Consider the following 12,500-nt stretch of genomic DNA (forward strand, 5'->3'; position numbering starts at 1 on the left):
CACTCGGCCAAACAGTGGCCAAGAAGGGCGCTTTTCAGCGCACGCTTGGACTCCAAAACTCTGCCGCGCCTTTTTCGGCTGCCGCAAATCGAGCAAACGGTGTGTTTCGGACGGCGTTTCGCTTTCGCTACTTGCGAGTGCTTTCGTGGTCCACCCCTCTATAAATACTCGGGAGGCGTCGAAGCCGGTTCTCCAAGCCGGACCCGTAGGTATCGTTGTGTGCTCGCTCTCATTGGCCCGCCTAACCAGAAAATGCCTGCGGTACACCCATTTGGATAAGAGTGCACGCAGATGCGGGCCTCGACGGCTACACATTTCCTCGGGCGGCCGCCTCCCGGCCTCCGTGGAGCGCGGGATGCACGGTCCCATCGACAAGCCTCTCCCGTTTTTACCGTGGCGTCGCGGTTCACCACGGCAGGCGGGTCGGTCTCCTCCGCATAAAAAGGGGGACCCCCGCTTTTTGTTCCACGAAATCGCACAAGCTTTTTTCGCATCCACGGTTTGCCACCGCACACCAAAATGCCGATCCGGCTGCCTACTTTAGCCAACAGGTGGAGCCAGGCGCGCCGTACTTGCGCGGCACTTCCCACGTCCACCGAAGTCGGTGCCAAGGACCACTTTCGGCGCCGGAGCCGCGTACGAGCCTACTCGAGGCGGAAGAACGAAGCCAGCAAGGGCCTGGCCGCAAGTGCGTTCAATTGTCGGGACGTCCAAGTCCCTCGTTCTTCCGTGCTTCCTCTTTCGGCAAGTCGTTGCGGCACCTTCCCAAAGCGCGCAGACCCGCTAATCGCGACGAGCGCGACGTGGCCGTGCCGCCTTTCCCTCGGCAGCAAGCAAAACGCCTGGCAACGTCGACGCTCCCCTAACCGCGATCTCGCACCGTGTTTCGTGTGGCGAATTCAAAAGCCGGCCGGCGCTGCTGCAACCATTACGGTCGGTACGCATACGCCGCGGAGGGCGGGACGGTCATCGGAGCGTGCGGTTCCTCCATCGAGTACTGCGCACCTCGGCCGTCGCATCGCCGTGCCATGACCGGCCGCGCGTCAACGCGAACCGGTGCCAGCGAGATCCCTCGCCTGCAAGAACCGACCGGCAGCCTCCGTCACCCGAGGACGCGGAGGCGCTTGCCGCGGACGGCGGGACGGTATGCACTGGTGCACAGCGGACCCGTCACATCGCCAGTTCCTTGACCGACCGCCGACGCTTGTGCCGTTCCTCTCGTACTTGGCAGTCGCCGCGCGATTGTCGGGTCTCGTTCTTGCACGCTCGAACGGTCGGGAGGGCACTCGGCTGGCGTTTCGGGAACGCGCAGCCTCGCCTTCTACCGACGTAACCACGACTCGCCGTTCGCGCTCCGCCGCTCCTGTTTACAGTACTAGGCGGTCCCGCAGCGGTCGGGTCGCGCATTTCGAGCGCTTCGAGCCACGGTGCAGTGGCGGGTCGAAAGCCGACCTATGAGTGCGTTGCGCCGTTTGTACCCGCGTCCGCCACCTGGCCGACCGTCCAAGGTCGCGGTGTTGGCGTCCGCTGGGCGCAACAATTTGTCACGGGGTGCCGCTCCACATTCAGGCAGCCCCGTGGGGAAAAGCCGACCCCGCGTCCAAACGGGGTCAGCGGCAGAAAGTGTCGGGCGCAGACGCAGCTGAGGCGCTCACCCTTCACAATCCGTTAATGATCCTTCCGCAGGTTCACCTACGGAAACCTTGTTACGACTTTTACTTCCTCTAAATGATCAAGTTTGGTCATCTTTCCAACAGACCGGCGCAACCGAAAGGCCGCGCCGGACATCGGTCCGAAGACCTCACTAAATCATTCAATCGGTAGTAGCGACGGGCGGTGTGTACAAAGGGCAGGGACGTAATCAACGCGAGCTTATGACTCGCGCTTACTGGGAATTCCTCGTTCAAGGGGAACAATTGCAAGCCCCTATCCCAATCACGAAAGAAGTTCCACGGGTTACCCAGTCTTTTCAGACAGGGATAAAGACACGCTGCTTCCTTCAGTGTAGCGCGCGTGCGGCCCCGGACATCTAAGGGCATCACAGACCTGTTATTGCTCTGTTTCGTGCGGCTAGGAGCCGCTTGTCCCTCTAAGAAGGTTGTAAGGTGCTGGGAACCCCGCACCTATTTAATAGGCTAGAGTCTCGTTCGTTATCGGAATTAACCAGACAAATCGCTCCACCAACTAAGAACGGCCATGCACCACCATCCACCGAATCAAGAAAGAGCTCTCAATCTGTCAATCCTCCCAGTGTCCGGGCCGGGTAAGTTTTCCCGTGTTGAGTCAAATTAAGCCGCAGGCTCCACTCCTGGTGGTGCCCTTCCGTCAATTCCTTTAAGTTTCAGCTTTGCAACCATACTTCCCCCGGAACCCAAATACTTTGGTTTCCCGGAAGCTGCCCGCCGAGTCATTTGAGTAACTCAGGCGGATCGCTGGTTGGCATCGTTTATGGTCAGAACTAGGGCGGTATCTGATCGCCTTCGAACCTCTGACTTTCGTTCTTGATCAATGAAAACATTCTTGGCAAATGCTTTCGCAGTAGTTCGTCTTGCGACGGTCCAAGAATTTCACCTCTAGCGCCGCAATACGAATGCCCCCGTCCGTCCCTCTTAATCACTACCTCGTATTCCAAAAACCAACAGAACAGAAACGAGGTCTTGTTCTATTATTCCATGCAAGTTTATTCAGGCGACTCGCCTGCGTTGAGCACTCTAATTTTTTCAAAGTAAAAGCACCGGCCATCTCGAGGCACACAATGAAGTGCACCAAGAAAGAACCGGCATGATGTTCAGTCCGAGCCGTCGCATCGGGTAGATGCACTACTCGTCTGGAACTGAGATCCAACTACGAGCTTTTTAACCGCAGCAGCTTTAGTATACGCTATTGGAGCTGGAATTACCGCGGCTGCTGGCACCAGACTTGCCCTCCAATTGATCCTCGTTAAAGGATTTAGAGTGTACTCATTTCAATTACGGGGCCTCAAAAGAGTCCCGTATTGTTATTTTTCGTCACTACCTCCCCGTGCCGGGAGTGGGTAATTTGCGCGCCTGCTGCCTTCCTTGGATGTGGTAGCCGTTTCTCAGGCTCCCTCTCCGGAATCGAACCCTGATTCTCCGTTACCCGTAACAACCATGGTAAGCAAGTAACCTACCATCGAAAGTTGATAAGGCAGACACTTGAAAGAAACGTCGCCGGCTCGTGGCCATGCGATCAGCACAAAGTTATCCAGAGTCACCACACAATACGGGCCGAAACCCGATCGATCTTGGTCTAATAAAAGCACCCGTTACCCAAAGGGCTCCAGGCTCACTGCATGTATTAGCTCTAGAATTGCCACAGTTATCCAAGTAGGAAGAAACGATCTAAGGAACCATAACTGATTTAATGAGCCATTCGCGGTTTCGCCTTATTTCGGCATGTACTTAGACATGCATGGCTTAATCTTTGAGACAAGCATATGATTACTGGCAGGATCAACCAGGTAATCGTTCGACTGCGCGTCCGTCCTCGCCTTCGGCGGGCCGGACGCAGTCTGTGTGCGGCGGAGGCCACCTTCAGGCGCCCCAACACGCTTATTTTGCACTCCGAGATGACGGCGTTCGAGCTCGCTACGGCACAACCTTCCCGAAAGACGAGTGGGAGCCGTGCGGCAAGAAGCACGTTCATGCTCGCTCTTTTTCGTTGCATCGACTCGGTCGCGCCGTGCGGGTTGCCCAAGCCCGCTGCACTGTCGGTGGACCGGCCGGAACTAGCAACGGAGCCGAGACTGCAAAGCCGCCAGACGACGGGTCACGCCCGCGTCTTCGGCGCTTTCGCATCTGAATCGCCCGAGGACGACACGGAACACACCTCGATATCGTGGTAAAACGGCACCGTCCGACAACCAGCCCCTAACGCATCAAGCGGATGAGGCTGCAGACGACTGCCGTGGATTCCCCTGGAGCAGACCCGAGGACACGCTTGACGAGGCCGAAGCCCGCCGCATATCAGACACCCGGTCGCTTTCGCGTACGCCGCTCACGAGAACCCCCACATAATAGCAGCGATAAGTACCCAGACCTCCTTGGGCACTAATACGAGCGTACTCGAGAAAATTTCACCGCGGGTGTGCCCCGAAACGTGTGGCACGTTGAGCGTGCCACAAGTCTACGTCGCTCTCAAACCCGCCGAGGTCGTAGAATTTGCGACCCTACTCACGAAATTCCCACCGAGGATACGGCCGCAAACGTACCGCACCTTGGGTAGGCCACGAGTTTGTGCAACACTACGCTGACGGCACAGCACCGAGGTCGTGCGCGCACGCACGGGAAAATTCCGCCGCGGTTTCTGCCGAAAACGTGAGGCACCACGACTCTCCGCAAGTTCGCGTCGACTGCGAAAGACCGAAGTCGTGAACGACGTGTCCGCTACTCGCCGCCGACACGCTGGACACCAAACGTACAACGACTCGACGGCGTCGTAGAGGCCCACGACGCGGTTTTCCTTAACGACGTCTCGGCGTGGCACCGACAGGTTAGAACGGCCGACCAACGTTCCCTGTCCGCCGTTCGGCTCAGTCGAAGGGCTCGGCGACTTCGGCAACGCTGCGAAGCCGCACGGTGACGCACGCCATGTCCCCATTTTTTTTTTTTTCTTTCTGCGTCTGCCGGGGTGCCCCTATAATAGCAGCGATAAGCACCCAGACCGCCGTGGGTCGCTCGCCCCGGCTGACGTGGTTTTTCGTACTCCTGCGGCGGTCGCCGTCAAGCACGTCCAAATACGCTACTTTCGTGGGCGCATTCACGCTCTTTCGCTTCGCCGGAGTGCCAGCACTCACTCTGCCAAAAACGGCGAACATCCGAGCGGCGGTTCCCACTTTTGCGTCGGCGTCGCAAACCCCGTTCGGCAGACGAGGTTTGCCGTACTCGTGCGACGGTGGCCGGCGGGCACGTCGAAAGACGCCGATATCGTGCGCGAATTGGCGCACCTTGGCTTCACCGGAGTGCCGCCACTGACTCCTCCAAAAACGGCGAAGATCCGAGCGGCGCTTCCCACTTTCGCATCGGCGTCCCGAACTCCGCCCCGGCTGACGCGGTTTACCGTACTCGTGCGACGGTCGCCGGCGAGCACGTGGAAAGACGCCGATATCGTGCCCGAATCGGCTCCGTTCGGCTTCGCCGGAGTGCCAGCACTGGCTCGGCGAAAGACGACGAACATCCGAGCGACGGTTCTCACTATTGCGTACGCGTCGCAAACCCCGCCCCGGCAGACGCACTTTGCCGTACTCGTGCGACGGTCGCCGGCGAGCACGTAGAAAGACGCCGATATCGTGCCGGAATCGGCCCCGTTTGGCTTCGCCGGAGTGCCAGCACTCACTCGGCCACAAACGGCGAACATCCGAGCGGCGGTTCCCACTTAGCCGTCGGCGTCCCGAACTCCGCCCCGGCAGACGCGGTTGCCGAGCTCGTGCGACTAGCGACCGCGAAGCCGTCTCGCGACGCCGCTTTCGTGCGCGGCTCCCACTGCGACCTGGGTCACCCGAGGTCGACGAGCAAGAAAGAATGTCGAAAAAAAATTTTTTTTTTTTTTGCGTCTGCCGGGGTGCCCCTATAATAGCAGCGATAAGCACCCAGACCGCCATGGGTCGCTCGCCCCGGCTGACGTGGTTTTTCGTTTTCCTGCGGTGGTCGTCGTCAAGCACGTCCAAACACGCCACTTTCGTGGGCGCATTCGCGCTCTTTCGCTTCGCCGGAGTGCCAGCACTCACTCTGCCAAAAACGGCGAACATCCTAGTGGCGGTTCCCACTTTTGCGTCGGCGTCGCCAACCCCACCCCGGCATACGCGGTTTGCCGTACTCGTGCGGCGGTGGCCGGCGGGCACGTCGAAAGACACCGATATCGTGCGCGAGTCGATGCTTCTTGGTCTCGCAGGAGGGCCGCCACTCACTCCTGCAAAAACGGCGAAGATCCGAGCGGCGCTTCCCACTTTTTCGTCGGCATCGCAAACCTCGCCCCGGCAGACGCGCTTTGCCGTACTCGTGCGACGGTCGCCGGCGAGCACGTCGAAATACGCCGATATCGTGCCCGAATCGGCCCCGTTTCGCTTCGCCGGAGTGCCAGCACTCACTCGGCCAAAAACGGCGAACATCCGAGCAGCGGTACCCACTTAGCCGTCGGCATCCCGAACTCCGCGCCGGCTGACGCGGTTGCCGAGCTCGTGCGACTAGCGACCGCGAACGCGTCTCGCGACGCCGCTTTCGTGCGCGGCTCCCATTGCGACCTGGGTTACCCGAGCTCGACCAGCAAAAAAGAAGGTCGAAAAAAAATTTTTTTTTTCTGCGTCTGCCGGGGTGCCCCTATAATAGCAGCGATAAGCACCCAGACCGCCGTGGGTCGCTCGCCCCGGCTGACGTGGTTTTTCGTACTCCTGCAGCGGTCGCCGTCAAGCACGTCCAAATACGCCACTTTCGTGGGCGCTTTCGCGCTCTTTCGCGTCGCCGGTGTGCCAGCACTCACTCTGCCAAAAACGGCGAACATCCTAGTGGCGGTTCCCACTTTTGCGTCGGCGTCGCCAACCCCGCCCCGGCATACGCGGTTTGCCGTACTCGTGCGGCGGTGGCCGGCGGGCACGTCGAAAGACACCGATATCGTGCGCGAGTCGATGCTTCTTGGTCTCGCAGGAGGGCCGCCACTCACTCCTGCAAAAACGGCGAAGATCCGAGCGGCGCTTCCCACTTTTTCGTCGGCATCGCAAACCTCGCCCCGGCAGACGCGCTTTGCCGTACTCGTGCGACGGTCGCCGGCGAGCACGTCGAAATACGCCGATATCGTGCCCGAATCGGCCCCGTTTCGCTTCGCCGGAGTGCCAGCACTCACTCGGCCAAAAACGGCGAACATCCGAGCAGCGGTACCCACTTAGCCGTCGGCATCCCGAACTCCGCGCCGGCTGACGCGGTTGCCGAGCTCGTGCGACTAGCGACCGCGAACGCGTCTCGCGACGCCGCTTTCGTGCGCGGCTCCCATTGCGACCTGGGTTACCCGAGCTCGACCAGCAAAAAAGAAGGTCGAAAAAAAATTTTTTTTTCTGCGTCTGCCGGGGTGCCCCTATAATAGCAGCGATAAGCACCCAGACCGCCGTGGGTCGCTCGCCCCGGCTGACGTGGTTTTTCGTACTCCTGCAGCGGTCGCCGTCAAGCACGTCCAAATACGCCACTTTCGTGGGCGCTTTCGCGCTCTTTCGCGTCGCCGGTGTGCCAGCACTCACTCTGCCAAAAACGGCCAACATCCGAGCGGCGGTTCCCACTTTTGCGTCGGCGTCGTAAACCCCGCCCCGGCAGACGCGGTTTGCCCTACTCGTGCGACGGTCGCCGGCGAGCGCGTCGAAAGACGCCGATATCGTGCGCTAATTGGCGCTCCTTGGCTTCTCCGGAGTGCCGCCACTCACTCCTCCAAAAACGGCGAAGATCCGAGCGGCGTTCTCCACTTTCGCATCGGCGTCCCGAACTCCGCCCGGGCTGACGCGGTTTACCGTACTCGTGCGACGGTCGCCGCCGGGCACGTCGAAAGACGCCGATATCGTGCCGTAATCGGCCCCGTTTGGCTTCGCCCGAGTGCCAGCACTCACTCGGCCAAAAACGGCGAACATCCGAGCAGCGTTTCCCACTTTCGCATCGGCGTCCCGAAGCCCGCCCCGGCAGACGCGGTTTGCCCTACTCGAGCGACGGTCGCCGGCGATCACGTCGAAAGGCGCCGAATTCGTGCACGAATCGATGCTTCTTGGTCTCGCAGGAGGGCCGCCACTCACTCCTGCAAAAACGGCGAAGATCCGAGTTGCGCTTCCCACTTTTTCGTCGGCGTCCCGAACTACGCCCCGGCTGACGCGGTTTACCGTACTCGTGCGACGGTCGCCGGCGGGCACTTCAAAATACGCCGATTTCGTGGGCGCATTCACGCTGTTTCGCTTCCCCGGAGTGCCAACACTCACTCTGCCGAAAGCGGCGATCATCCGAGCGGCGGTTCCCACTTTTGCGTCGGCTTCGCAAACGGCGCCCCGGCAGACGCGCTCGTGCGACGTACTCGTGCGACGGTCGCCGGCGAGCACGTCGAAAGACGCCGATATCGTGCTCGAATCGACCCCGTTTCGCTTCGCCGGAGTGCTGCCAGTCACGGCGCAGAAAACGGCGAACAAGTGTTTTTTTTTTTTTCCTAGAATTTGTGTTATAGAAGGCACATTTGATATCGGACGATAATTTTCAACTTTATCACGCGCACCGATTTTCGTGTAGAGGTTTGCAAGTTTATGGGAATTTCTCCACTTGGAATAATGCGATTTAGTAGTACTACGAGAACTTCATGGATGTACTCAAGGGTACGGGGCAAGTCAGTTACGTCAACACCTGCAGATTTTTTACACTTCAAACTGAAAATTGTTGGTTGTGAGTCCTCGTGTGATATTAAAGGCCGATTCGCTAACACATAGAACAAAGAAAGAAAGGAAGAAAAAACGCCCGCGCTCGCTCAAGAAACCTGGGTTCGCAACAAGTGGCAACAACAAGCAACCGAGCGAGTGCGCCAAAACCCGTGGCGGCCGAACAAACGCGAAGTCCCAACCGCGTCAGCCGGGGCGGCACGGGACAGGAAAAATCACTTCAGCCGGGGCGGCGGGGCACCGAATAAACCTCGTCACCTCGTCGCAGGATAAAAGAGGAAACAAAAAGTCTAAACAGCGTCTGCTGGAGCGAATGCGTAATAAAACAACAACAACAACAAAAAAAAACACCCGCGCTCAAGAAGTCTGCAATCCTCACAAAAGGCGACTGTGACCGAGCAGCGTCAGCCGGGGCCGTGCGGAAACGGAAAAACCGCGACTACCGGGGCGTCGAGGCACCGAAAAATCCACTTCAGCCGCGGCGAAAAAAAAAACAAAAAGAAAGACGGAGGGGGGGGGGGGAACCACGTCTGCCGGGGCGAAGGAAAAAAAAAACGCGTCTGCCGGGGCGAGCCCGGGTGCGGCACCACCGGGAAAACTGTGGCAAACAGACATGGCGATCGAGTGAGTGGGCCGCCAGCCAGGCTCAGCCAAAAAGTGCAAAGTCCGAACTGCGTCAGCCGGGGCGGCAAAAACCGCGTCAGCCGGGGCGGCGCAAAAAACCGCGTCTGCCGGGGCGGCACGAAACCGCGTCAGCCGGGGCGGGGCGAAAACTGCGTCAGCCGGGGCGAAAGAAAAAAAAAACGCGTCTGCCGGGGCAAGCCCGGGTGCGGCACCACCGGGAAAACTGTGGCAAACAGACATAGCGATCGAGTGAGTGGGCCGCCAGCCAGGCACAGCCGAAAAGTGCAAAGTCCGAACCGTGTCAGCCGGGGCGACGCAAAAACTGCGTCAGCCGGGGCGGCGCGAAAACCGCGTCAGCCGGGGCGGCACGAAACCGCGTCAGCCGGGGCGGCGCGAAAACTGCGTCAGCCGGGGCGGCGCGAAAACCTCGTCAGCCGGGGCGAGCGAAAAGGGGGGGGGGGGAACCACGTCTGCCGGGGCGAAAGAAAAAAAAAACGCGTCTGCCGGGGCGAGCCCGGGTGCGGCACCACCGGGAAGACTGTGGCAAACAGACATGGCGATCGAGTGAGTGGGCCGCCAGCCAGGCTCAGCCCAAAAAGTGCTAAGTCCGAACTGCGTCAGCCGGGGCGGCAAAAACCGCGTCAGCCGGGGCGGCGCGAAAACCGCGTCTGCCGGGGCGGCGCGAAAACTGCGTCAGCCGGGGCGAGCCCGGGTGCGGCACCACCGGGAAAACTGTGGCTAACAGACATGGCGATCGAGTGAGTGGGCCACCAGCCAGGCTCAGCCAAAAAGTGCCAAGTCCGAACTGCGTCAGCCGGGGCGGCAAAAACCGCGTCAGCCGGGGCGGCGCAAAAAAACCGCGTCTGCCGGGGCGGCACGAAACCGCGTCAGCCGGGGCGGCGCGAAAACTGCGTCAGCCGGGGCGAAAGAAAAAAAAACGCGTCTGCCGGGGCGAGCCCGGGTGCGGCACCACCGGGAAAACTGTGGCAAACAGACATGGCGATCGAGTGAGTGGGCCGCCAGCCAGGCACAGCCGAAAAGTGCTAAGTCCGAACTGCGTCTGCCGGGGCGGCACGAAACCGCGTCAGCCGGGGCGGCGCGAAAACCGCGTCTGCCGGGGCGGCACGAAACCGCGTCAGCCGGGGCGGCGCGAAAACTGCGTCAGCCGGGGCGAGCCCGGGTGCGGCACCACCGGGAAAACTGTGGCAAACAGACATGGCGATCGAGTGAGTGGGCCGCCAGCCAGGCACAGCCGAAAAGTGCTAAGTCCGAACTGCGTCTGCCGGGGCGGCACGAAACCGCGTCAGCCGGGGCGGCGCGAAAACCGCGTCTGCCGGGGCGGCACGAAACCGCGTCAGCCGGGGCGGCGCGAAAACTGCGTCAGCCGGGGCGAGCCCGGGTGCGGCACCACCGGGAAAACTGTGGCAAACAGACATGGCGATCGAGTGAGTGGGCCGCCAGCCAGGCACAGCCGAAAAGTGCTAAGTCCGAACTGCGTCAGCCGGGGCGGCAAAAACCGCGTCAGCCGGGGCGGCGCAAAAAACCGCGTCTGCCGGGGCGGCACGAAACCGCGTCAGCCGGGGCGGCGCGAAAACTGCGTCAGCCGGGGCGAAAGAAAAAAAAAACGCGTCTGCCGGGGCGAGCCCGGGTGCGGCACCACCGGGAAAACTGTGGCAAACAGACATGGCGATCGAGTGAGTGGGCCGCCAGCCAGGCACAGCCGAAAAGTGCTAAGTCCGAACTGCGTCTGCCGGGGCGGCACGAAACCGCGTCAGCCGGGGCGGCGCGAAAACCGCGTCTGCCGGGGCGGCACGAAACCGCGTCAGCCGGGGCGGCGCGAAAACTGCGTCAGCCGGGGCGAGCCCGGGTGCGGCACCACCGGGAAAACTGTGGCAAACAGACATGGCGATTGAGTGAGTGGGCCGCCAGCCAGGCACAGCCGAAAAGTGCTAAGTCCGAACTGCGTCTGCCGGGGCGGCACGAAACCGCGTCAGCCGGGGCGGCGCGAAAACCGCGTCTGCCGGGGCGGCACGAAACCGCGTCAGCCGGGGCGGCGCGAAAACTGCGTCAGCCGGGGCGAGCCCGGGTGCGGCACCACCGGGAAAACTGTGGCAAACAGACATGGCGATCGAGTGAGTGGGCCGCCAGCCAGGCACAGCCGAAAAGTGCTAAGTCCGAACTGCGTCAGCCGGGGCGGCAAAAACCGCGTCAGCCGGGGCGGCGCAAAAACCGCGTCTGCCGGGGCGAAATCAAAAAAAAAAACAAAGAAAAAAGCCCGCGCTTAATCAAAAGAAAACAAAGAAAAAAGCTTGCGCTTAATCAAAAGAAAACAAACAAAAAAAGTTCGCGCTTAAGCCTGGCGGTGGAACCACCGGGGCAAACAGACCTGGCGATCGAGTGAGTGGGCCGCCAGCCGGGGTGAGCCAAAAAGTGCAAAGTCCGAACCGCGTCAGCCGGGGCGACGCAAAAACCGCGTCAGCCGGGGCGGCGCGAAAACCGCGTCAGCCGGGGCGGCGCGAAAACCGCGTCAGCCGGGGCGGCGCAAAAACTGCGTCAGCCGGGGCGGCACGGAAAAACGAAAACCGCGTCAGCCGGGGCGGCACGGAAAAACGAAAACCGCGTCAGCCGGGGCGACATCAAAATGAGGAAAAAAAAAAAACTGCCTTAGGACACCTGCGTACACTTTCATGCGTTTGGGCATATCTCTCTGTAACACGCGCGCCCCTCGTTACGCGCGGCACTCTGTTTTCTCCGACACCCATATTTCGGCGGCATGTGGCACGCGCGCCCGTCCCTACGCACGGCACACCGCAGTGCTTTCTCGATATTTTTCTTTTCCTCCAACACCGTCATCTATAGGCTTTTAGTGACCTGTTGCTCGTGGCACAAGTTCGCTAGCTCTGACACCTCTTGCATGCGCACCGTTTTTGCGCACGGTGCTATGCCGCAAAGCACGGCAGTCGCATGCGTTTCTCTCAGGCACCTCTTTTTTGACACAACGCTGTGGTGCTTAGAAACACACGCGCCGCTTTTGCGCACAGAACTCCACCGTACAGCACGGTAGTCACGTTTGTTCCACACGAACAGCAGTGTGCATCGTGCTACGACACTTTGAAAGCTTTTTCTTCCGAGTCTCGACCGCGCTGTTCCTTTCGTACTTGGCGCGATTTTGGGACCAGCTTTGTTTTAAACCCCTACTGCGCGCCGTTCCTTTCGTACTTGGCGCGGTTCAGGGTTTGTTTCGAGCCCTTAGCCGCGCTGTTCCCTCCGTACTTGGCGCGGTTTAGGGTCGAGCTTTGTCTCGAGCCCTCTCCGCGCCGTTCCTTCCGTACTTGGCGCGGTTTAGGGTTTGTTTCGAGCCCTTAGCCGCGCTGTTCCCTCCGTACTTGGCGCGGTTTAGGGTTTGTTTCGAGCCCTTAGCCGCGCTGTTCCCTCCGTACTTGGCGCGGTTTAGGGTCGAGCTTTGTCT

At 60.5% G+C, this 12,500-nt stretch overlaps 1 non-coding gene across 1 annotated transcript; it reads right to left on the reverse strand.

Annotated features, from left to right (window-relative positions):
* Window positions 1-1,669: 1,669 nt before the first annotated feature.
* On the reverse strand, window positions 1,670-3,484 carry LOC142790604 (small subunit ribosomal RNA). The gene has a single exon (XR_012889634.1). It is a non-coding gene; the product is annotated as a small subunit ribosomal RNA (ribosomal RNA).
* Between the last annotated feature and the right edge of the window lie 9,016 nt (window positions 3,485-12,500).

Source organism: Rhipicephalus microplus, unplaced genomic scaffold, assembly GCF_043290135.1.
Source record: "Rhipicephalus microplus isolate Deutch F79 unplaced genomic scaffold, USDA_Rmic scaffold_117, whole genome shotgun sequence".
In the NCBI taxonomy this organism is placed as follows: domain Eukaryota; kingdom Metazoa; phylum Arthropoda; class Arachnida; order Ixodida; family Ixodidae; genus Rhipicephalus; species Rhipicephalus microplus.